We start from the raw sequence: 25856 nt of genomic DNA on the forward strand, positions 1-25856 counted from the left end.
CTGCACATGGAATGGCCGACAAGTCCTTTACTTTAAGTTCTCATAGCAAAACCTACTCAAAAGATGTGAAGATACTTTACCAATTGTCCAAAGATGTCAACTCAAAGCTAGCCATGTAGTCTTATTGAAACCAAAACCTTGTACCATGCAGCCTGCTACAACAGACACCTGGTATCCTCTGAATCTGCAACTTGCACTTTAGTAGCCCCGAGGATCAAATGGAATAATAAGAAATTTCCCACACACTGGAGCATCATAATATCCACATGAGCATACATCTCCTTATCAATCACCATCAAGCATTTCTAGTGCAAATATGCTACCCTTGGTTCAAATAGCACGCAATACTGAACAATATTTATCCATATTGAATCTGCTTATGAATATCCTTAGAATCTCCTGGATCAAACACAATTGAGATCACATAGCATTGATGGGCTCCGCAATATACTAGAGCTTCACCTGAAGCATAGTGCACCACCCACATCTCATAAAATTTTGGCAACTTAAACTAGTTACCAAAAATCATTAAAGGACTTTGACTCCCTTTTATTGGCAGCCAAGACATCACTTACATAAGCATCAATAGGAATAGCATCCAAATCTAGCCACATTTGGCACATTGTCCAAGGAAATGAAAAACCCTGTGCACTTTATGCAATATCAAGGATGATTTAGCATCATTACCCCCTCTAGCTTCATAGCCATCACGAAAAGTCTTGGGAGTCATTGCACCTATATCATCAAAGGAATTTTTACCTGTTCAAGTTTCAGCTTGATCATGAAAAACAACTTTATCCTATAGATCTTCATCCATAGGATCCTCGAAGAAATCACCCTTGAAAATATCAACATTCATCAAAACTGTAGGAGGTATCTCCTTATGCAGCCCATGTACAAGCATAAATCTAAAATCCCTGTCAATAATCTGTTCACAATCAGCATGATCTAGGCAATTTTCATACTCATCAATATCATCCTCTGCTACCTCATCTGCATCCATGTTACTTAGCAATCCATCATAGCACTTCAAAGGTACCCCCTCTGAAGAGATACACGCATCAAAAATCTCTTCTATACTGTCATGATTATCTCCTTTAGATCTAGCCAAGAAATCATCAATTATGGCATCTTCTTTTGTGATAAGAGCATCTGCAAAAATATTGTTAGTAGCATTCATAGGTTCATTGGCATTCTGAGGTTCATCCTGTGGTGCTGGGTCCACAATCTTGGTCACTTCATCATCTATTGTGAATAAAATATCTTTATTTACGCACTCATCTGCAACAAACATGTTTTTCTACCAGACTATAGTGCTGATAGTTTTAGTAATGTCCTGTAGAGACTCATATGCTTGATGAACTCCTTTAGAATAACCCATGGCAAGGTCAATACCTTGTGAACCACTTGTTGTACAGTCTACGTCTTCACTGGAACCATTATTGGAGGTAGCATCCATGCCAGTAATCTTTGAAAAAAATTCATATAATTTTGTTTTAGCATTAAATTTATCATTTACCTTTTCTACATTGCTCAAAATATGCTCCTCTGAAATAGAATCTGCTACTTCCAATTCCGCGTTTTCTTTGACTTTGCTTCTTGCAGAAATGTGGTTCCAAACTTCATCATAGTTGAGGAAGTGCATCTGATCCCCTTCACCTTTTAAGAAAATATGGCTTTGTTTTGTAATCTCCTTTATTTCTAGATCTAGAATCCTTGAGCTTTTGCAAGTAAATTCCTCTGAAAAACAGTCCCACCGTGTGGGATCAGTGTCTCTGCAGGTTCTTGAACCTGCCTTTTAAAATCTGAGTTTACAACCTCCTCAAAAGCTGCAATCATCTGATTTTTTGGAACATTTTGTCTCTTCATCTCAGCTTCATAACATGCGATAAACCCTTCTGGATCATATCCCTGAAAATTATGATACTTCTCTAATACCACATCAAGTGCTAGCTCTACTGCATCATCAATCTGCTTTTTTATCTGCATGTCTTTTGCTTCTTGCAGACATCCCTAAACTAATTCCATCATTTTTGGAAATTTTTTAACTACTAGATTTTTATCAAATCCATTAGAATTGAAATTGCCAACTAAGCTGCTTCAATTGTTCTCGCATCTCTATCTTTACCTCCCACCCCGTCCCGTTTCGCGTCAGGTTCACCAAATGTCGAGTGATATGTGTTCGAAACATGAGCCAGGAAGGCGCTGAGCCTTTGGCTATGAGAGGCGTGAGAGAGAATAAGAATAGCAGGTGAAAATGTCTATGGAAATCACCATAAACTTCAATTAATCAAGTCAAGCTTTAAGTACAACGTTATCCTTAGCCAAGGCAGGGGCTGTCACCTCCACTTGGATCATCTGATAATAACTGGAGTTTAAGCTATTGTTTTATAGAATTAATCGGGCCGTCAAAGACATCGGGCCTTAACAAGATAATTAATCAGACTTCAAGCTGATGACGGTGACAGAAATTCCCTCCTGTCGCTTTATCTGCCTCAACTACCTTCAAGATTTTGCAAATATTTATTTAAGTCCACTTTGTCAATCATCATGCTTCAACTTTCTCAAATGTTCTACAGTTTCTTGCTCTATTTGCTTTGCATTGCCTTAATTGCCGCTCAAAAATTTTGACATTCCACTAATCCACTTGCTCAGACTGCCGTCAGGCTCTGTATGCCCTTGCTGATTTCTCTTTTTGAGTTCAAGAGAGAGTAAGAGGGTTTCACTACTTTATCTCCTAGGTCGAGAGAGGATACCTCTTTATTAAGCTCAAAATAGAGAACATGAGCTTATAGCTTGCTTCTGCATGCCTTCTGCTTTGCCTTCTCCCCTTTCACGAGGTCAAAAAATCCTTGCTTATGCAACAACTTACCCTTTGCTTGCCTTTCTCAATTATCCTTCTCTCATGCAACACAACCTCCTCAATCCAGGCTGGACGTTGCTTCTGACCCGAGAGAGAGAGAGGGGGAGAGAGAGAGAGAGAGATAGTGAGCTTTAAACGAGAGAGATAGAGAGAGAGATTCCTTGCCAACTAGCTCCTTCCTGCCTCCTCTCATGCCCTTCGGCACACTTCATATCCCTCCTCCCTTCCTTCTCAATGCCTATGTCCGAGAGCGAGAGAAAGAATGTCCTTCACAAGCTTCCTTGCTTCGAGAACGAGAGAGAGAGAGAGAGAGAGAGAGAGAGAGATGCTCCTTACTTTGGGAACCGAGAGAGAAACTCTTCTTGCTTCAATAACACAGAGAGAGAGAGAGAGAGAGAGAGAGAGAGAGAGAGAGAGAGAGAGAGAGAGAGAGAGAGAGACATTCTCTTGCTTCTAACCCTCCTTTGCTTTGCTAACCTTTTCTTGCCTTGTTGATGCCCTCCAATAATCTAAAAATAAGCCCCACCACAAAGTCACAGCATCGTGACTGACGTGGCATTGGAAAGGGCTCGATGATGTGGCAATCAACAGAGTCGAGCAGCATAAAATCCGTCGGGATTAAGTCCAAATAGTGATTCCGTGGCCGTGCGAAGCGAAGCATTTTTTCTTCACAGTCGATCCCTTCCGAGGCCTTCAGCGTGCGCTATGAGAGCTTCTTTCGCGTGATGCGCTCATGCTTATTGCTGCCCCCGCCATCTTCCCCTTATTTCCCTTCTTTTTCGCACACACTCAAACCCTTTCTCTCAATTGGGTGGCCATCCCCATGGTTTATGGGCGGCCTTTGTGACATTGGGCGGCTTGCCTTTGGCGGCCATAGCTTCATAAGGGCGGGCCCTACATTTGACATGCATATCTACCAATCAATACACTCCATGAGACGTCATTTTGGACAAAGAGCTCATTAAGAGCTTTTTGTGCTTTCGTAATGGCACCACATTAGGCATACACTTCATGCTTTCATGAAGGCACCATAGTTGGTATACATATCGGGAAAGGCATTGCTAAGAACAACATCTTTCCCTAGCAGCCCTTGTCCAACAATCTCATCATGAGTTTTGTTGCTCGTATCAAGAGACGACCTTAGTAGAAATTCCACTCAAGCACTTATTGTGCTCTCTGAAGTGCATCACATTCGGCATACATCTCAAGCAAATCACCACTAAAGCATTGTATTAAGCATACTTATTGGCCAACAAATCATCATCCAAACACCACATTTGGTATCTGAATATGCCAGAGCATTACCGTGCATCCATAATTGTGGACCTAAGGAGTGTCGTGCTCCATTTTTGCCTAGCGAGAAAACCCAGCTACCAATGCACTACAAGTGATGGCATTGTGGAGAAGATTCTCCTTGATCACATATTCAACTGCATTCAAATCCATGGCTGAAGCTCAAAACTCCCAGATGGCACACCAACGGAGCGGACCAGAATGGTACAGTATCGGCCCTGGTTAATCTTTAACGACCAATATCTTGGCAACCAAAACTTCGATTGCTGATTTGAAAAGACCGACATGCTCCACAAAGTGAGCACTTCATGGCATGCATTCACTTCATTTCCGTCCACTCAGCTGCAGTTGCCCAATCCGGTACGAATCTACAATTCACTCAAACTTCAAACTACCATAACGTTTTCATCGTAGCTCCAATCGACGAGTCGTAAAGACAAGCCAGCAGAGCACTTCAAGCACTGTAGTTTTAGATCATAAAGTCCCATGTGTGCTAACTTCAAGCATACTCCTTTTTAGCATCATTAAGGTAACTATTGGCCCTTTTAAGCCATATTTGGCATACATTAATCGTTAAAGTTGGCCTATTAACAAGCCTTGAGCAATGCTCAATAAATGTGTAGGCTTCAAAGAAGTTTGGCTTGCATTTCTTTTTTCTTTTTTCCATCATGGAAGTGGAGCTCTACGACATCCACCCCCTTTGAACCTACACAGCCTCCAGTCTCTACCAGTTGCACTTCAATTTTCATCTTTTATAGGTACCTTAAGCTCTTTGCCATTATCACACTCACATAATTGGTAAACATATGAAAAATAAAATAAAGCTTATACCCTATCATCAATGTTCTAACTTAATCATTAGGTAGCTACCCATCAAAAATATTTGAACTCTATCTGCCGTATCTCCAAAGCATGAAATTATGGAAAACCTATTTAGTGAACTCCGCCATTCTATGCCTACTGAATTTTGTAATGAGGACGGTTATGACATAATTCCCATACAAATGATCTCAACACTTCACATTGAAGATGACATTCAAGAATCCAAGGACTTGATGAAAGCTGAACAAGTCTTTTCAAACCTCTACTATGATGCAACAGATGAGTTGGAAGAACATGCTAGAATTAGGGTTGTAGAGAAGCGCACACAGGTTGGAGAAGATGAAGGAAGCTCAAGGCACACAATAGAGAGTGTGTTACTTAGTGTGCAATGGAAAGATAAATAGCCCTAGAGTGATGGGCCTATATACAATGCACGGGGGGAAAACCCTCCTAAAAAGGGAAAAAATGCCATGGCGGTCCTAGTGTGCTCACACACATCACTACCACATGTATATGGTAACAAATGCCCCTTGGAGTGATGTGATGAATGAGAATTGGCACATGAGTAAAGGGAAGTTCCATGCCCTGAGGACATGACCAGTCCACAAAGGGGAGTAAGCCCAAAGCTTTGCGGAAAGCTTCGAGCTTCTCATAAGTCAATGCCTTTGCGAAAAGGTATGCAAGGTTGCCTAGTGTTGGCACATAAGCCATGATGATCTCTCCTGCTGAGAGACTCTCCCTGACATAGTGGTAATGCACCTCAATGGTGCTTTGTGCGAGCATGACAAACTGGGTTTCTTGCAACTGCCAATGTACTCTGACTGTCAGTGTAGATAGTATTGGCAGTGTCCTATTTAACACCCAAATCAGCCATAAGACATCTGAGCCATACACACTCAACCGTAGCTGTGAAGACTCCCCTCTGTACTCAGCCTCACAACTCAAAGTGGCCACAATAGGATGCTTCTTGCTCAACCATGATATACATGAACTGCCAAGCATGAAACAAAAACCACTTGTGAACACTCACGTGTCAAAACAGCCAGCCCAATCTGAGTCCAAAAAAGCATGTAAGTCTGGCGGCAATGATCCCTCCTTGGGATAAAACAAGCCAAGATATAAAGTGCCACTAAGGGAGAAAAAAATCCTCTTGACAGCCTGCCAATACTTAGACCCTGGGCTATGCATATAAATCTGCTGACCTGTGAGACTGTAAACTGAATATTTGGTCTTGTGTTGCATACATAAATGAGGCATCCAACAACAGTTTGGTAAAGAGTGACATCAACAGGATCCCCAGCGTCATGAAGACTCAATTTCAAACCTGTTTCCATGGGAGTGGCAATAGGTTTCCAAACCTCAAGTCCAAACTTACATAGCAATGTCTCTATGTAACTTTTCTGACACAAGGCAATACCACCATCACACTACTTAAACTGTATACCCAAATAATGATGCATGAGCCCCAAATCTTTCATCTTGAAAGTAGCATTCAAATCAACCCTAAATTCAGCAATATGTCTCTCATTTGGTCCAGTGATCAGCAAATCATCTACATAAAGAACCACAATGAGAAGTACATCACCCTCACGCTTTACATACAATGTTCTTTCTGTTGGATTGTTACAAAATCCTTGTTTTGACCAAATGAGTGTCAGCTTTCTCATACCAAGCAAGAGGATATTGCTTCAACCCATACAAAGCCTTCTTACATCTGCACACTTTGTCCTCTTGTCCTTTCTTCAAAAAACCACGAGGCTGCATTACATAAACTTCCTCAAATATGTCACCATTCAAGAAAGCAATAACAATGTCTGATTGATGTACATCCCAACCAAAATGAGCTGCCAATGCACATAGAAAACAAACAGTAGTCATAAAACAAGTGGGAGAAAAAGTCTCTTCATAATCTATGCCTATTTGGTGTGCATAACCCTTTGCAACAAGTTGAGCCTTATGGCGATCGATCTCACCATCCGGCTTGCATTTCAACTTGTAAACCCACTTCATACCACTGACCTTTTTTCCAGGAGGCAAATCACATAAAGTCCATGTGTCATTTTCTATAAGTGCATCGTATTCTGATTGCATGGAAGCCATCCAATTTTTTGAATTATGTGATTCATCAAAAGAAAGAGGTTCCTCAACATCATGTAAGCTAGACACAGCCAAAGCATCACAATCTGATGCATAAGATGCATGGTGAGAGCCTGAACCAGTACGACTACACAAAGGTGCATCCAATTTACTGTCACGCAATGTATGCACCAGCCATTTTGGCATACCTCTAGCGTGCTCACTTTTAGCCCTTTCCTCATCAAGTACATCATGTACATCTACATCAGTAATTGGCTGATGTATAACATTTTTAGAAACCCCCATAGGCTGTACATTTGCCTCATTGGAATTTACATTCGAACTTTTCCACCACTAAAAAGAGGCAACAAAGTGAATGTCCAATGAGCTTACATTACTGTCTCTAGTACATGATGTAATGGAATTTGCCTATTCAATTTGAGAGTAGCGGAATTTAATGAGAGTACTTTCAAGAAATGATTTTGTGAGCATAGCGGGTAGACATAATTGAAGATAGCAACATAATTATAGCAATTAGTTAACTTGGCATGGACAATACTTTTGCAAGAGAGAGAATTTAGAGAACATGACAACAATTGAGGACCGGATTTATGTGGAGCCGGTCCCCCCTCCAATAGGCATTTGTATTATGATTTCTCCCATAAAGAGAGACTTGTTACAATACATTCTTTGTGTTCCTTGTGACCTAGGTGAAGCAATGAAGATGGAAAGCTTCATGCATCACCATCATAGCATAACCTAAACTTGAAGAAAGATTTAACTATACCAAGCCTCAGTCCCAAGACCTCAAACACCTTCGAAGGTGGAGAGAGCTAGCAGGGAATGAGGGTAGGGAAGAGGAAGAAGAAACATTTTATACGAGAAAGAGCTAGTTCCTCACTTATCATAACTCTTGTGCTAGCATACATAATAGCATAGTAATGAAGAAGAAATAGATGGCAAGCTCAAGCATTGAAGCATGGCTCTTGGATGGATTTGCACTCCATAGCCAAGAGTGTTGGTGTAGAGTGTTTGTGAGTGTGTGTGGGTGAGTATACCCCCCTAAGCACCCCCCTAGCTTGCTTGGGTCGACCCCCCCTTGTAGCTCATGCTTGAAGCTCATTGGACCCCTCCAGGCCTAGCCAATCACAAGCAGGAGCCATTACAAGCAACATGGGTAGCCTTGGGACAAGTGTCCCCCTTTCCCCTTTGAGAGAGAGGACTTGATAAATGCAAAATCAATTAATTAAATATCCTAAATTATCATTGGACCCCTTGGGTGGCCAACCAATAGGCTTCAGGCACACCATGAGGGCAACATGGGGAGGAACTTGACAAGTGTCATTGTTGCCTCTTCAAGCTGGGGCTTCCCTTGTGTGTGTATGTGTGTGTGTGTGTGTGTGTGTGTGTGTGTGTGTGTGTGTGTGTGTGTGTGTGTGTGTGTGTGTGTGTGTGTGTGTGTTCTCTCTCATCCCCCCCCCCCCCCCCTTGTAGGCTCGCCCCCCTCCTTGTAGGGATATTTTTGACTTTGGATGGGCAATCCCCTTAGTCATCAAGCATGACTAAGCACTTGAAGTAGGGGGTGTTCCCACAAGCATCTCAGGCAAGCTTCTCAAGGCACCTCAAGCACCTTAATCATGCACCAAGTCAAGCACCTCAAGCATGGAGCCAGTCAAGCACCTCAAGCATCTTAATCAAGCACCTCAAGCATGACAAGCACCTCAAGCAGGACAAGCACCTCAAGCATGACAAGCACCTTGAGCTTGGGCCGGGTTCCCACCTCAAGCTCAGCCCTAGCTTACCTAAGGTCAAAGGACTTTTACACACATTATTGGAGGTCTTCAATGAAGCTAACCCTAAGGTCTTATGATCCATTGGTTAGCCTTGCTCTTGATAGACCATCTCCCATTTGGGCCCCTTTACTATTGGCCCCGTGTTGAGATAGATCTATAAGCACATATCTATATCTTAACACTTGTTCCCATTTATTCTCCCACATTAAGTGATCAATTTAATATGAGAAAATCATTTGGGTTGGTTAGATATTAGATTTTATGACATTACCTCTCTCTTGAAATCATAGTCATCCTCGACTATGAGGTAGAAGAGATAAAGCCTTAGTCATTAGTCAATCGTACTTAGCGGGTAGAGGATCCCTTTTTTACCCTACGACATCTTTCCAAGATGGATGACTAATCCATTTGGTGCTTGGGAGACATAGCTGCCGCAAGCATGTCTGCTCTTTAGTCCATTTCATTCTCCCAAAGTAGAGTGACAAATTCTACTTGGTGTTTGAGAGACGTCGTCATCACAAACATGATTCTAAGCATGCATAAATTTGTGCACAATTAAAAAGAGGATTAGTCTTATAAGACAAAAACATGAGTCATTTAAAAGAGAGTTGTACATTTGCTTACTCTAATGTAGAATTGTAAGCATTGACAAGGTTCATACTATCCTTAAGTTGTACTCCTTGCATCCATTTAGCATCTTCAAAAGGATAATTTTTGAACTTAATAAGATACCGTCGGATTATCTTACCATGTCGTAGTACCTTGTCTTCATGCCAAAGGACAGCTTCGGGTTGTAGCACTTCTTCTTGGTCTTCAACTTCGGGAGGGTCTTCAATAATTGGTTCAGTTGGTGGCTCTCCTTTGTAGGGCTTAAGTAGGCTTACATGAAAGGCATTGTGTATAAGCCAATGGTTGGGCAACTTGAGTTGATAAGCCGTCTCATTGATGGGCTTCAAGATTTGGAAAGGACCATAGTATCTTTTTGCTAGTTTAGCATAATACTTTTGATGGCCCGTAGGATTTTTGCTCGTAGTTTGCCTTAATGGAGCCTTAGGAAACTTGAGTAAGACCCAATCATTTTCTTTGAACATTAAGGCTCTTCTGTGCTTATCAGCAGCAGCTTTTTGCCTTTGTTGAGAGATGGCTATAGCCTCCCTAATCTTTTGAAAATATTCTTGTAGGTCACGGCTATACTCATCGGCGGCGAAGATCTTCCCATGTACTTTGAGTAGCAAGGGACTTTTAGGTCTTCCCTCTATGATCTCGAAAGGTGCTTTCCCCGTAGAAGTATGGACAGTATTATTGTAGGCATACTCTACTAGAGGTAAATACTTTTCCCATTGTGAGCGTTGATCTACTTCGGTAACATAAGTCTTGAGTAGATCGAGTATCGTAAGATTGGCTATCTCACTTTGGCCATCCGTTTGTGGGTGATAGGCCGAAGAGAAATTCAATCTTGTTCCTAGATTTTCAAAGAGACCTTTCCAGAAATTACTGGTCATTCTAGGATCTCTATCTGACACGATGGATGTGGGTAATCCATGGTGCTTGAAAATTTGAGATATGAAGAGAGTTGCCATTTGATGTGCCTTAATAGTCTTTTTGACAGGAATAAAATGTGCTTGCTTGCTAAACCTGTCGACTATTGTCCATATTCCTGTATTCCCATGGATAGACTTGGGTAATCCAAAGATGAAATCCATGGATATACTCTCCCATGGTGAATTTGGAATAGGCAATGGCTGGAGTAATCCAGGTTGCTTCCCTCTATCATACTTGGTCTTTTGGCATACTACACATTTTGAAACATACTCTTGTATGTCCACTTTCATGGTAGGCCAATAGAAATACATCTCTACTCCTCGGAGAGTAGGTTGAATACCTCTATGCCCTGCATATGGAGGAGCATGGGATTCATACATAACCTTCTCACGAAGGGAATGGGTAATACATAGCCTATTGCCGTGGAGAAGATAACCATCCTGCAAGGTGAATGGTTCCTCTTTCTTCCCCAAAGCAAGGGCTGACATTATGTCTCTAAAGTCAGGGTCAGTAGCATACTCATCTATCATAGAGGATAGATCATTGTGAGTAGCTATAGACACCGCATTAACTTTTGGTCGTCATGAAAGTGCATCGGCAACTTGATTGTGCTTACCAGCTATGTGAGCAATATGGAAATTAAATTGCGAAATAAAATTTGCCCACCTCATTTGTTTGTCGGAAAGCTTGGTTTGCGTCATGAAATACTTGAGACTTTGGTGGTCGGTTCGTAGGATAAATGGAGTCCCCAATAGGTAGTGCTTCCATGTGTCTAGGGCATGTAGAACAGCTAAAATCTCTTTCTCATAAATGCCCAAGACTCGTTCATCACTATTGAGCCTTCGGCTCTCATATGCTATGGCATGCCCTTCTTGAAGCAAAACCGCTCCAAGGTAATCACCACACGCATCACATTGGACCTCAAATGGCTTTGAGAGATCCGGAAGCACGAGGAATTGTTGGGAAGTAAGCTTCTCTTTGAGTTTTTCAAAAGCATTTTGCTCCTTAGCAGTCCATACAAACTTAACGTTCTTCTTTGTTAAGTCGTGTAGAGGTCCTGCTACTTGAGAGAATTTTTCTATGAAGCGTCTATAGTATGCACACATACCAATAAAGCTTCTTAGCTCATGCAGATTCCTTGGGTTAGGCCATGATTTTATTACCTCTAACTTTGATGGATCCATACGAATACCATCGTGAGAGATAATATGACCTAGATATTGAATCTCTTGAAGGAAGAATTCACTTTTATTTTGGTTGAGAAAAAGTTTGTTCTCCCTCAAGGCTTGAAAAATCACTTGGAGATGTTGCTTATGTTCCTCCAAAGACTTGGAGTAGATGATGATATCATCAAAGAACACTCCAGTGAATTTACGATATGGTCTAAAAATTTTCTCCATGAGACGATTGAAAGTAGCTGGTGCATTAGTCAAGCCAAAAGGCATGACTAGATATTCATAAAGACCAAATGTTGTGCTAAACGCGGTCTTTAGGATATCTTCATCCACTATCCTTATTTGATGATAGCCACTCTTAAGGTCAATCCTACTGAAGTAGGTAGAGCCTTGTAGCTTATCAAACAGATCTTCTACCCGAGGCACGGGAAATCTATTTTTGATAGTGATATGGTTTAGTGCTCGATAGTCCACACACATACGGTATGTACCATCTTTCTTTTGCACTAAAAGGACTGGAGAACAAAAGGGAGAGGAACTAGGCCTCACCATCCCTTTGTCTACCAATTCCTGTACTTGCCTCATAATCTCCTCTTGTTGAGCTTGTGAGACTCGATAAGGAGGTTTGTTAGGCGGTGAGCTTCCTAGAAGGAGCTCAATACGATGGTCATCATCCCCTCGTTTTGGAGGTAGGTCCATAGGGATATCATCGATGAACACATCTTGGAATCCTTTTAGAAAAGTAGACAAGTCTAACTCTTCTTGATTCCTATCATTTTCATTCAAGAAAAGTAGACAAGTCTAACTCTTCTTGATTCCTATCATTTTCATTTGATGAAACATTATTAGCTTTTAGAGACTCTTTGACATAAATCATGTACGCAGAAACTGAGCTCTTCATTGATTTATCAAAAGAAAGAGGATTTACAAGTGGAATAGTGCGACCACGCTCACTAGCATCTATATACATGTTCTTTCCCCTGTAGGTGAAGTAAATTCTCCTTTCAGGGAACTTCATGTTGGCAGCCATGCGATCAAACCATGGTGCCCCTAGGATAACATCCTGATGTTGGAGAGGAGAGATGAAGAAGTCTTCTTTGTCGACATAGCTTTGGACATGAAGCCTCAACTTCCCAATCAAGGGAGTAACGGAGGCTTGTTGTCCCTTGAAATCTGCATCAGCTGTTACTATATCTCCCATCTCAAAAGCTTGAATGCCCAACTTGGTGGCCAACTCTATTGATATGAAGTTGAGAGTAGAGCCAGGGTCAAACAAGATGAAGGCATCATGCTCTCTTACCTTTCTCCAAGCATAGGAGAGTGATGATCCTTTGCAATGAGCATCCTCTTTTGGAGCTTCGATGGTGGAAACCCTAGGAGTCTCATTGCGAGTATTCTTCTTGGGGCAAGAACGATAGCCATGTCCTTGCTCCCCACACTTGAAACATTTATGGTCCTTGCGAAAAGCTTCAAGCTCTTCAGGAGAGAGTTTGTTTTTACCTTTGTAAACTCCCTTCTCCTTGGACCGATTGTTGTTGTTGTTATTATTGTTGTTGGAAGTGCCTTGGGAATTATTTTGAGCATTGGATTTCCCCTTTGCATCATTTTTATCTTTGTTTTCCATGGGCTTGACATTACGTCTAGCCCCTTGATGGAAATTGATGCGTGAAGCAACCATGGTGTGATGGATTACTTCGGTAATAGTACCAGGCCGTTGAGAGTTGATGTATTCGGCCATCTCTTCAGGTAATCCCGCACAGAATTGCTGTCTTTGCTCGGCAAAGTCTATCTTTTGAAAGACAGTAGCTTTGACATGTAAATCCCAAAACTTGTCTACATACTTGTTGATAGACTCATGAGAGAGAAGCTTCAAGCCGCGCCATTCGGTAAGAACTTTATCTTTAGTATCACTTGGAAGAAATTGCTTCATGATGGAAACTCATAGAGTTTTCCATGTCTTTGGGGCTTCTCCATTGCCACGAAGGCTAGCCCACCATTGACGAGCTGATTTTTGGAAGTGCATAGCTACATGGCGTAGCTTGGAGGACTCTGTGAAGCCCTCGTCCCCAAAGGCCGCATCAAATTGTTGGATGAAGGCCAACACTTTGTTGGTAGCACCAAAGGTGCCATCGTAGGTGAGAAAAGAGATACTCTTTCCTCCCTCCTTGAACTTCTTTAGCTTTTGTGACCTTCTCCATGCAGGAAATGATTTGCGATGTCCTCCCCTCTTGTATTCTCTTGGAGAATAGCCATAACTTTCATCGGAAGAGGAGGAAGGTGAAGAAGAAGGAGAAGAGGGTGACCTCTTCCTAGCCCTTTTCTTCCTTTGTTTCCTCTCTTGCCTTTCAGAGTGATGAGGAGAAGGACTATAGGTTGCTCTTTTCCTCTTGGGAGGAGTAGGCGATCGTCTAGACCGCCGTCTTCATGGAGCCACCTCTTCAGAAGAACTTAGACTTTCATTGCTTTCTTTCTCTTTGGATTTCTCCTCTCGAATGGGAGAGAGTCTTCTTTTGGGGGTCTCTTCAAGAGGCCTCCTAAGCTCTCTCTCCTCTGGGAGAGGAAGGGAAATTCCATAAGCACGAAGATGTTGAGTAACTTCGGCTTGCAAAGCAGGGTTGCCCATAGCTTGCTGCAACCTAGCGACGAGATAATTCACAAACATGGGAGCATCATCATTAGCACCTTCATGTGAAAAATCAAAGCTATTAATGTTCATTCTACTCTCTTGATTATTGTCATCCATGTTAACAAAATTTATGTTTATACTTAGTGTATGCTTTGGCAGTTCAAAACCTTAGTTGCCACTCCTCTTAGCCTTTGAAAATCGGCTCTTAAGTATCTACACCCACGGCTCACACCCACGGCTCAAAGTGGTTAATCATAGAGAGTAGAGGAGTAGGTCTAACATAGCAGAGTTGCCAAGGGCTAGCTCCTTTCGGACTTCTTATGGCTCAATAATGGTAAAGCCGTAGGCAAGTCTAAAAAGACTCCATTATTAAGTCCAAAGCTCCCGAGGTGTGCACCATCCCCCACATAGTGGGCTTAACAAAACCGATATTAGATCCCAGTTCCACTTACTCTATTATAATTAACAACATCAACCATTTATAGGCTACTTAAGGACCTCTCTTCTTAAGCAAGAAAAGAGAAACCAAATGCTCTGATACCAATGTAATGGAATTTTCCTATTCAATTTGAGAGTAGCGGAATTTAATGTGAGTACTTTCAAGAAATGATTTTGTGAGCATAGCGGGTAGACATAATTGAAGATAGCAACATAATTATAGCAATTAGTTAACTTGGCATGGACAATACTTTTGCAAGAGAGAGAATTTAGAGAACATGACAACAGTTGAGGACCGGATTTATGTGGAGCCGGTCCCCCCTCCAATAGGCATTTGTATTATGATTTCTCCCATAAAGAGAGACTTGTTACAATACATTCTTTGTGTTCCTTGTGACCTAGGTGAAGCAATGAAGATGGAAATCTTCATGCATCACCATCATAGCATAACCTAAACTTGAAGAAATCTTTAACTATACCAAGCCTCAGTCCCAAGACCTCAAACACCTTCGAAGGTCGAGAGAGCTAGCAGGGAATGAGGGTAGGGAAGAGGAAGAAGAAACATTTCATACGAGAAAGAGCTAGTTCCTCACTTATCATAACTCTTGTGCTAGCATACATAATAGCATAGTAATGAAGAAGAAATAGATGGCAAGCTCAAGCATTGAAGCATGGATCTTGGATGGATTTGCACTCCATAGCCAAGAGTGTTAGTGTAGGCTCTCAACCTCTACTTGCTTGGAGAAGGAGAGGGAGTTCTTGCACTTTTCATAGTACACAATGAGAGTGTTTGTGAGTGTGTGTGGGTGCGTATACCCCCCTAAGCACCCCCCTAGCTTGCTTGGGTCGACCCCCCCTTGTAGCTCATGCTTGAAGCTCATTGGACCCCTCCAGGCCTAGCCAATCACAAGCAGAAGCCATTACAAGCAACATGGGTAGCCTTGGGACAAGTGTCCCCCTTTCCCCTTAGAGAGAGAGGACTTGATAAATGCAAAATCAATTAATTAAATATCCTAAATTATCATTGGACCCCTTGGGTGGCCAACCAATAGGCTTCAGGCACACCATGAGGGCAACATGGGGAGGAACTTGACAAGTGTCCTTGCTGCCTCTTCAAGCTGGGGCTTCCCTTGTATGTGTGTGTGTGTGTGTGTGTGTTCTCTCTCATCCCCCCCCCCTTGTAGGCTCGCCCCCCTCCTTGTGGGGATATTTTTGACTTTGGATGGGCAAGCCCCTTAGTCATCAAGCATGACTAAGCACTTGAAGTAGGGGGTGTTCCCACAAGCATCTCAGGAAAGCTTCTCAAGGCACCTCAAGCACCTTAATCATGCACCAAGTCAAGCACCTCAAGCATGGAGCCAGTCAAGCACCTCAAGCATCTTAATCAAGCACCTCAAGCATGACAAGCACCTCAAGCACAACAAGCACCTTGAGCTTGGGCCGGGTTCCCACCTCAAGCTCAGCCCTAGCTTACCTAAGGTCTAAGGACTTTTACACACATTATTGGAGGTCTTCAATGAAGCTAACCCTAAGGTCTTATGCTCCATTGGTTAGCCTTGCTCTTGATAGACCATCTCCCATTTGGGCCCCTTTACTATTGGCCCCATGTTGAGATAGATCTATAAGCACATATCTATATCTTAACACTTGTTCCCATTTATTCTCCCACATTAAGTGATCAATTTAATATGAGAAAATCATTTGGGTTGGTTAGATATTAGATTTTATGACACATGACAGCAAGGGTTGAACATAATCTTCCACAAAAACTACATCTTGTGAAACCAAAATACGCTTTGTTTACGGTTGATACAACCTGTAACCTTTGATTTCAGCACTATAACCAACAAAAATACATTTGATAGCCTTATCATCCAATTTTTTGTGCTGTGTTTGTGGCACCAAAGCATATGCGAAACAACCAAAAACACGCATGTGCTCAATAGAAGGCTTTCTATGATGCCATGCTTCATATGGAGTAATAGACTTCAAAGCTTTTGTAGGATACCTGTTTAGTACATAAGTGGCACACATGCTGGCCTCAAGCCAAAAAGAATGCGGCAAAGCTTGACTTTTGACCATACATCGTGCCATTTTCATAAGTGACTTGTTTTTCCTCTCAGTAACACCATTTTGTTGAGGTGTATAAGGCATTGTACATTGGTGTTTTATCGCACAACTAGCCAAAAATGCAATAAATTCATGAGACATATACTTCCCCCCTCGATCGGAACGGAGGGTGCCCATATTACATTTTGAGATATTTTTAGCCATAGCCAGAAATTGTTTGAAGAACATAAAAACATTGAACTTCGTGTTAAGCGGACAAACCCATGCATGCCTGGAGTAATCATCAATGAAAGTCAAGAAGTAAAGGTAATTGCCCAAGGAGGGAGTTTGCATGGGCCCACAACCATCACTATGCACAAGCTGCAACCTACATGTGGCCTTAATTGAACCATCCTTTGAAAAATTCAAACGTTGCATCTTCCCCAAAATACAACCTTCACAAACATGTTTGACAAGTGCTTCAAGAGGTGGCAAAGAAGCAACCATACTAGATTTCTGCAAACACAGTAAACTAGCAAAATTCAGATGACCATAACGTGCATGCCAAAGTTTTGCATCTGAAATAGCCCTTGAATCAGCAACTGCATTTGCAAAATTTTGTCCACACTTGTCAAACAAACTGAGCTTACACAGCCCAGATGCAACAATTTCATCACCAAAATTGAGATCATGAACTGTACATCTGTCATCCACAAATTTGACTACAAGTCCAAGTCTAGCAGGTGCAGATACAGACAAAAGATTCTTCTTGATTCTAGGTACATATAGTGCATAAACAAGTGTGAAAGAACTGTCGTTTGCAGCAGTAAGCACAATCTTTTCAGCTCCCTGAACCGGATAAGAGGCATTGTTGACACAAGAGACTGAATTCCCATGAGGGACAGACTTGAGAAAGGTGAACAATTCACGATGTGAGGTAATGTGCTTTGTAGCACCACTGTCGAAATACCACACGTGAATCTGTAGCAACTGACATGCATGCATCATGGACAGCAGGATTGCAAGTGCACTCCACACTAAAAGCCCATTTTGCATTAACATCAGCATCACAGTCTCCTTTCACAGAAGACTCAACAATGGATGCATTTGTAGTGGAACCAGCATTTGCAGTGGAACCACCCTCTTTCTTCTTAGCCTCTTTGGCCTTCAACTTAGGGCACTGCTTGATCAAATGATCATTAGCTTTATAATAATGGCAACGCATCTTCTTTTTGCCCTTATCACCAGAATTTTCAAACGAATTGCTGCCAGCAGAAGCATTAGTAACAGAATTTTTGCCACTCGCAGCAGAACTATAAGAAGTGGCTACATTCCTGTTACCACCCTTTTTTTTAGAAGCAATAAAAGCGTGTTCAACTGCACGTTGCCTAGTCTTTTTTTTTCTAGAAAGTGACTCTTGCAACAACAATGTGCAAAACGCATCAAAATGGACAACTTCAAGATTTCCTTGGGTCATAAGTCTCCAAGTACTAGCAAAAGTCTGGTAAGAATCTAGTAAGGCATCACAGTCTGCACAAGGGAACTGTCTGAAATGACTTCACCTACAGAAATAAGTTTCTCACTCATATCCCTGACACCAACAAGGCAAGTGTCCATATCATCTTCCTCATGCATAATCTTCGACTCTAGCTCTTTACATAGCAAAGTAATTTTAGCCTCATTGCGACTTGCATAAAGACCAGCCAAAATAACCCAAGCATGTTTTGCAGATTTTTTTGAACGAATGTGAGGAACAATGGTGCGCTTCATAGACAACGCAATTAATGCATGAGCCTACGCATCCTTTACATCCCAACGAGATTGTTCTGTCGTAGGCAAAAAAACTCTAATAGCAGTAATCCTTGCAGCAAGACCTACCACATCCTCAAAACGAGGACGTACATCAATGCCCTGCACAATATTCTAGACTCCCTTTGACACAAGAACATGTTGTATCATGTAAGCCCACATAGAGTAATTATCCCCATCCAATCTGTCCTCAGCAACAAACATCTTGAACACATTTGTGTTGTTGTCAACCATGGTAAATGCTGCACTTGATGTGAAAACTACCCGAAAAGAGGAGAAACGAAGCGAGAACAAGATATGCTTTATAGCAAAACCGTACACCTGTTATGCACACTGACAAAAATTCTGCACAAAAAGATGAAATACATGTGCACTATTGCCTCTAGTGGAAACGGAGGCCAAAATAAGCCCGAATCAGAAATCTAAGCAGATTAAGCTCTATGAGCCCCCCCAAAATATTTGTGGACTTGCAAACGCTTGCCAAAGCTCACTAAAATCGGAGAAAATGAGCAGGCCTGTGTTGGAGCTGCTGGTGATTAAGCCTAGGAGGATGCAACCTACTCTGATACCAATTGTTGTAATTAGGGTTGCAGACAAATGCACATATCTTAGAGAAGATGAAGGAAGCTCAAGGCACACAATAGAGAGTGTGTTACTTAGTGTGAAATGGAAAGATAGGTAGCCCTAGAGTGATGGGCATATATACAATGCACGGGGGGAAAAACCTCCTAAAGAGGGAAAAAATTCCCCAGGGGTCCTAGTGTGTTCACACACATCACTACCACATGTATATGGTAACAGAATATTCAGCTACCTCAAGTGATTCGGGGTCAAAAAAAGAACATGTGAGAGCTAAACTACTCACGAAAGGAGGGGAGGAAAAGTTTTTTGACTTTCCAAACCAGAAACCAAGAAGATAGAAATGTTATAGAAGAAAAAGAGACATGAGAAACTTGAAAGTTAGACCTATGCCATCAGTTTGGACTCTCTAGTAGAACACACTTTCTGATGCAGATAGATGCACATGATTGTGTCAAGGACAAAATTACTAGTAGATATCCTTTAAATGAAAAATAGGGAATGTCAAAAATATTGAGAAAAACAAGAAAGGAAACTCAAGCAAAACCTAATTACCAGGACAAGAATTCAACCATGACACGAGTTGAACGGAGAAAGAAATATCAAGAGTTGAAAAAAGCTCTAAAGGAGATATATACAACTGAATGGAAACCATTGAGGTGGAAGGTAAAGATATAATGAGTGTTCCATCCCATTATAGAATCATATTTGAACAACCTGTCAGGAAACTACATAAACAGGGTGAGTCCTATGAAGGACCTGAAAACGCAAAAAAAAAAAAGATATGGCGGAACCAGGAGAAGAACCTAGACCTGCCTACATTGCAAATGACATAATGGAAGAAGAAGAAGAACTTTTATTAAGCATATTGATAGAATACCGAGATATCTTTGCTTGGTTTTATAAGGATCTCAAGGGTGTTCATCCGGAAATCTATCAACATACCATACCCACGAGAGATGAGGCGAAACCAAGTAGACAAAGGCCATCCACATATAATGAAATATTTTTCAGGAAGATCAAAGAAGAGATAGAAAAGATAAAGGAAACCAAATTGATTTATGAAATTGAACACACAGATTGGGTGTCTCCAATTGTGGTAGTACCCAAGAAAAATGGAAAATTACGAGTGTGCGTCAATCTCAAGAAAGTGAATGCAGCTACCATTAGAGACAACTTTCCTCTTCCAATGACTGAGCATGTTTTAGAACGAGTTGCAGGAAAAGAATCTTACATATTTTTACATGGCTTTTCGGGATACAATCAACTTTTGGTTGATCCCAAAAATCAGCATAAAATTGCCTTTGCAAGTGAATGGGTATTTTTGCCTAGCGGGTTATGCCTTTTGGGTTAAGTAATGCTCCTGTCACCTTTCAAAGATTAATGAGCCATGATTTTAACGAATGTCTTTTGAATTTCTTGGAAGTATATATGGACGATCTATGTGTGCATTCATCAATCCGGGATGATCATTTTGAACACCTCAAAAAGGTAATCAAAAAATGTAGACTTTATAGTATTTGCTTAAATCTTGAAAAGTGCACATTCATGGGTAGACAAGGAAAAATGCTTGGACATATAGTGTCTAAAATTGGCATAGCTACTGATAAGGATAAAATTCATGTTATTGCTGATTTGCCTAGACCGACAACAGTCAAAAGGGTTCAAGCCTTCATGGGACATTGTGGATATTATAGACGGTTCATTTACATGGATGCTATAATTGCAAAACCCATGTACAGCTTGATTACACACTTTGAATGGACTGATGAGTGTGAAAAATCGTTCGTGAAGCTTAAACAAGCTCTCACTTCAGCTCCAATATTGAAAGCACCATATTGGAATAAGATATTCCACATATATGTAGATGCTTTCGATTTTGCCATCAAGTGTATCCTAGCTCAACCAAGAGATGGGAAAATTGATTTTCCTATTCCTTATGCTAGCCGACAGTTGAATATGGCAGAGAAAAACTACACCACCACCGAAAGGGAAGGACTAGGAATGATCTATGCCTTGAAAAAGTATAGACATTACCATTAGATAACAAATTTGTGTTCTTTGTGGACCACCAAGCCTTATTGTACTTGGTCAATAAGCCATACAACATAGGAAGAATAGTGAGATGGTTCAACATTCTTCTAGAATTTGATTTCAGTGTAGTTGTGAAAAAGGGCACCACTCATCAAAGAGCAGATCATTTGTCAATGATTGTTTCAGGAGAACCACCTAAGGGAGTAGACGATGATTTACCAGATGCATATCTGTTCTCTGTTGAAATGATACCTCGGTGGTCAAAAAACATGGTATCCTTGATGACCATAGCTCAAGTGGATTCGCAAATACCACTTCCTATTACAACTGGATTAATTGAGCAATCGTCTACGTATCAATTACTAACTGGAAGATTGTACAAAAAAACCGAGACGGAATATTGCTTTTATGCATTAATCCTGAGGAAAGAACCCAATACCTAAGTCAAGTACATATTACCGTAGTAGGACTTCACTTTGCGAAATACCAAACTATGCGACGCATCTTGAGACTTGGAGTATTTTGGCCAACTATGAGGAGGGATGTTCACTCATTTGTAAAACAATGTCCTCAATGTCAAAAACAAGCACCCGTACCTCATGTAACATTTTTCCAAATGTCGCATGTTCCTAAGTGGAGTAACTATCTAGCTACTTACTTATCAAAGTGAACTTAAACGTCATCAAAGAGCAATTGCAACTGAAACAAGAGATTATTCTCTTATTGGAAACCAATTGTATCGAAGAGGAAAAGATCAACATTTGCATCTTTGTGCAAATGAAGACGAATTTATTCCCATTATAAAACAAGCACTTGTTGGATTAGCTGGAGATCACTTTTCGAGTGAGACCACCACAAGAGCAATATTAATGGCAGGCATATGGTGGCCAACACTTTTTACAGAGTGCCAAGGAATATGTTTGAAGGTGTGAAGCGTGTCAACGAGCTAAAATGCCGACCCGTGTAGATAACATGCCTATAAGACCAATGATGGGGGCTAGAGCTTTTGCAAAATGGGGTATTGACTTTGTTGGGCCAATACAGCTACCTGCTTATAGAACCCAAGCTCAATATATCATTGTAGCTACATACTATTTGACCAAGGGGACCGAGGCTAAAGCAACTCAAAAGAATGATGCCAAAACCATAGCCTCATTCTTGTATGAGTACGTGTTCACAAGATACGGACTGCCAATAGAAATTGTCAGTGATAGGGGAACTCATTTCTTCAATGAGGTAATTGAGTATTTACTTAATGAATTTATGGTTATTAATAATAAATCAGCTCCCTATCACCCACTAGCAAATGGACAAGTTGAGCATACGAATAAAATTCTTAGCTCGGTATTGACTAAAGTGGTTAGTTTAGGACAGACAGATTGGGAAATGCATCTCCACGCCGCTCTATGGGCTTATCGAGTTTCATTCAAAGCAGCTTTAAATGCTACACCCTTCAACCTTGTTTATGATCTTTATGCCATACTGCCAATAGAATTTCTATTTTTGACACTAAGGTATCTAAGGATCTTGGGTGGACTGGACATAAATTGTCAGAGAGACTTGAAGATTTGGAAAAGCTTGATGAGCAAGGCTAACTGCTGTAGCTTACATCTATGTACAAAAGCAAAAACAAAAACAGTTTTTTGATTCCCATCTGATAACAAAAATCTTCAAAAAAGGGGACTTAGTTTTAGTCTATTCCCTTAAGCAACACATTCCCAAGCTTAAGAAAAAGGGAAACGGATTGTTTATCATTGAAGTTGTATCTCCAAGTGGAGCAGTTAAGTTGTCTACCCTAGATGGTGAACGAATGGACAATTGGATTAGAGGATGCCATTTGAAGAAGTACAATTTTCCACTAACCACTGAATTGCTAGAAAGAATGTATGCAGCAAAGCAAAGAAAGATAAAACAACAGCAGGTTATTGATGAAGCCCAAGAAGAAGCTCAGCTTCGAGTACTCAAAAGAAAAGTTGCTCTCAAAAACCAACAAATACCTATTCCCATCAACACTCTGGAACTAGATGACCGACAATGGGAGTTACAGAAAGATGCTGTGTCAACAGATGATGAATGGTTAGATGGAATGGACCTTCGCATCAAAGTAAAACTGAACAATCATAACACAAGTGCAGTGGTTGATACAGGAGCTCGAGTAAATGGAGTAAAATATTCCACATACAAGAAAGCAACAAGTCGGTCTTTGACAGCAGGAATAGCGACTATTAAAGGATAAAACAAGAACCCAACACCAACATTGGGAGTAGTCAACTTAAATGTGATAGTACATGGATGTTCATGTCCTCATCAATTATTATGCCTACCAGATGAACACGTGAATGAAACAATGATTCTTGGAATCTCATGGCTGCGGATAATACAAGGCAGTACTAGATTGGGATACCAATCAGCTCAAGCTATCACCTACAGAGGCGGACAACTCATTGTTCCAATTGCACCAAGCAGGGAGGAATGGAAAGGAGGTTACCAGCAGAGCAAACCACGAAGAAATCAATCTTCTCCATCCTATAGACAAGAAAATGCTACAAGTAGCATGCAAGGAGTCAGGAAAATTTGGGTACCAAAAGCACAACTTAAGGACAAGCCCATTCAAATCTAGGTGCCCAAAATATCATCTATTGTACCAAAGATGGTTCCAAGGATCAAAACACAAAGAGGAGCATCTCCAAGCAGGGAACCTAACACAAAATGGATTTGGAAGAAAAAGGAGCACTTATCTTCTTCGGAAACTGTAAAGCTAATCAAGCAATGGAGAGTTAAGACTCAACCACAACATTCTGACCAAAGCAAACCAAGATACCAATGGCGGATAAAAGCTCAATAATCATCATTCTTGATACCAACAACTCAGGAAATCAACGTGCCAAAGAATCCTGATGGTACAATCAAGCAAAGAGCACACAAGCTACAAGATTTTCTCTTTGGAAGACATCAACTGAAACCTCGACATAAAAAACGCTTCAGTTAATTACTCAAGACCAACTCTTGCACAGCATAATGGTTTGAACTGCATTGATCTTCAAAGGATGGTAGAGCCCACCAACGCTATCCATAGACACGATTGTTCAACCCATGCACACAGTCGTCCCAGAGTACACCATCTAGGAGGGGTCAAATGGAACTAAGTAATTAAGGGAAATGTTTGAAGAGGGAGGAAAACCTTTGAACGTGTGATTTTTTACAAAATTACGTAATAATGCCCCTATAAATCATCAACAGGGAAAATTTAACTAATAACATCTTCGTGATGAGTGTAAATAATGTATATACTAGGAGAAAATCGTCAGAAAACAATTGTTTTGGTTATTTTTCATCATTTTTCTTGATTTTGGGACTTAAAAATGGAGAAATCCAGCAGAAAACACTAAAGCTATGTTTTTCAACGGGTTTTCTTAAATTATTAGATTTTCACTTTGCTTTTTTAGCACATTTTGTTATTTTCTTTGATTTTTTCAATAAACAGGTCAAAAAATTAACAATAAATAACAAATGAGCTCAGATGGAAAAACTCAAGATCTGCTGATGATTAGAAAGACAAGGCGGACAAGCACAAAAAGCCTAAACTAGGTGGCCAAGGCCTACTTTTGCAGAGTTCTTGCAAAATGAGCTACAGGAATCCTATTGAGGAAATTTTTGAGTCTACATAGATTTCACGGCCTAGTAGGACTAACATGGGAATTTGGGAGAAAAATGGTTTGGGAAGTTCGAGTATAGATATCCAAGGTAGCCTAAAATCACCTCATTTCCACTTTTCGACCTTGGAGAGAGAGCTTTTGACCTTCTTCATGCGTGATTTCCGGAGTCCAGAGTCGCCGGTTTACAGTGCCATCTCACACGAGACATCAGGGGAGCAATTCAAGTTGCGAAGAAGGCCAAGAAATGGGTATCTCAAAAAGAAAATCTGCAAGATTTTCCACCACACCAAGTAGACCCAAGTTCCGTACAGACAGCCAAAGTAACGTACTTGTCCAGAGAACAGCTTGAGGAAAACAATACAACAATTTTCACAGGCAGGTTCAAGAGTGAAGAAGGACACCAAGTAAAGTTGGAACTGCTACCAAAAGAGATCTATGATGTCGCTGCAAAGCCAGACACAAACGAGGCCAACAAAAGACCGGGCCTCAGATATTTCTACGACCAGGAACCATGTGGCGTAGATTTCCAGAAAGCCTATAAGTTGTTGGCTATAATTAAAGAGGATGGATCAGCCCAAATCACAGACCAACAAGGGCAGAAAGTAGAAGTCGTGTGATCATGAAAGAAATTGTGGCCGTGGCACTGAAGTTGTCAACAGAATGGATGACAATGAGGGCTCGAGACAGAAATACAGCAGGCACCTTCACCAAGGAGACTGCTGCGGAGAACTTTGTCAACCTCATCCAAAAGCTAGTGGAGGAACCAGCATGTTTGTGTACCACCAGCACTTCCATTTTCTAGCAAAGAGACCGCCATGGTACATCACCCCTAATCATGCAGCTACATCTGCATTTACCCAAGTGTTGAAGTCGACAACCAGGCAACCGATTGATCATGCATAGTATGTGTTGACAACACTCAAGGGCACCAAGAAAGAGGGTAAGATCACCTATCTGGGTGCACCTAAAGTATTCACAAGTATAGCATACCATGCTATTGGCATGGAAAATTTGCCACCTACCCTGGATCAGAACACATGGATTGTGTCTGCACAGCCTTCTCCCAGAACCACATGGTCGGCAAAGAGATTTTATAAATCT

This window comes from Adiantum capillus-veneris, chromosome 16 (assembly GCF_014529385.1).
Source record: "Adiantum capillus-veneris isolate H3 chromosome 16, ASM1452938v2, whole genome shotgun sequence".
In the NCBI taxonomy this organism is placed as follows: Eukaryota; Viridiplantae; Streptophyta; class Polypodiopsida; order Polypodiales; family Pteridaceae; genus Adiantum; species Adiantum capillus-veneris.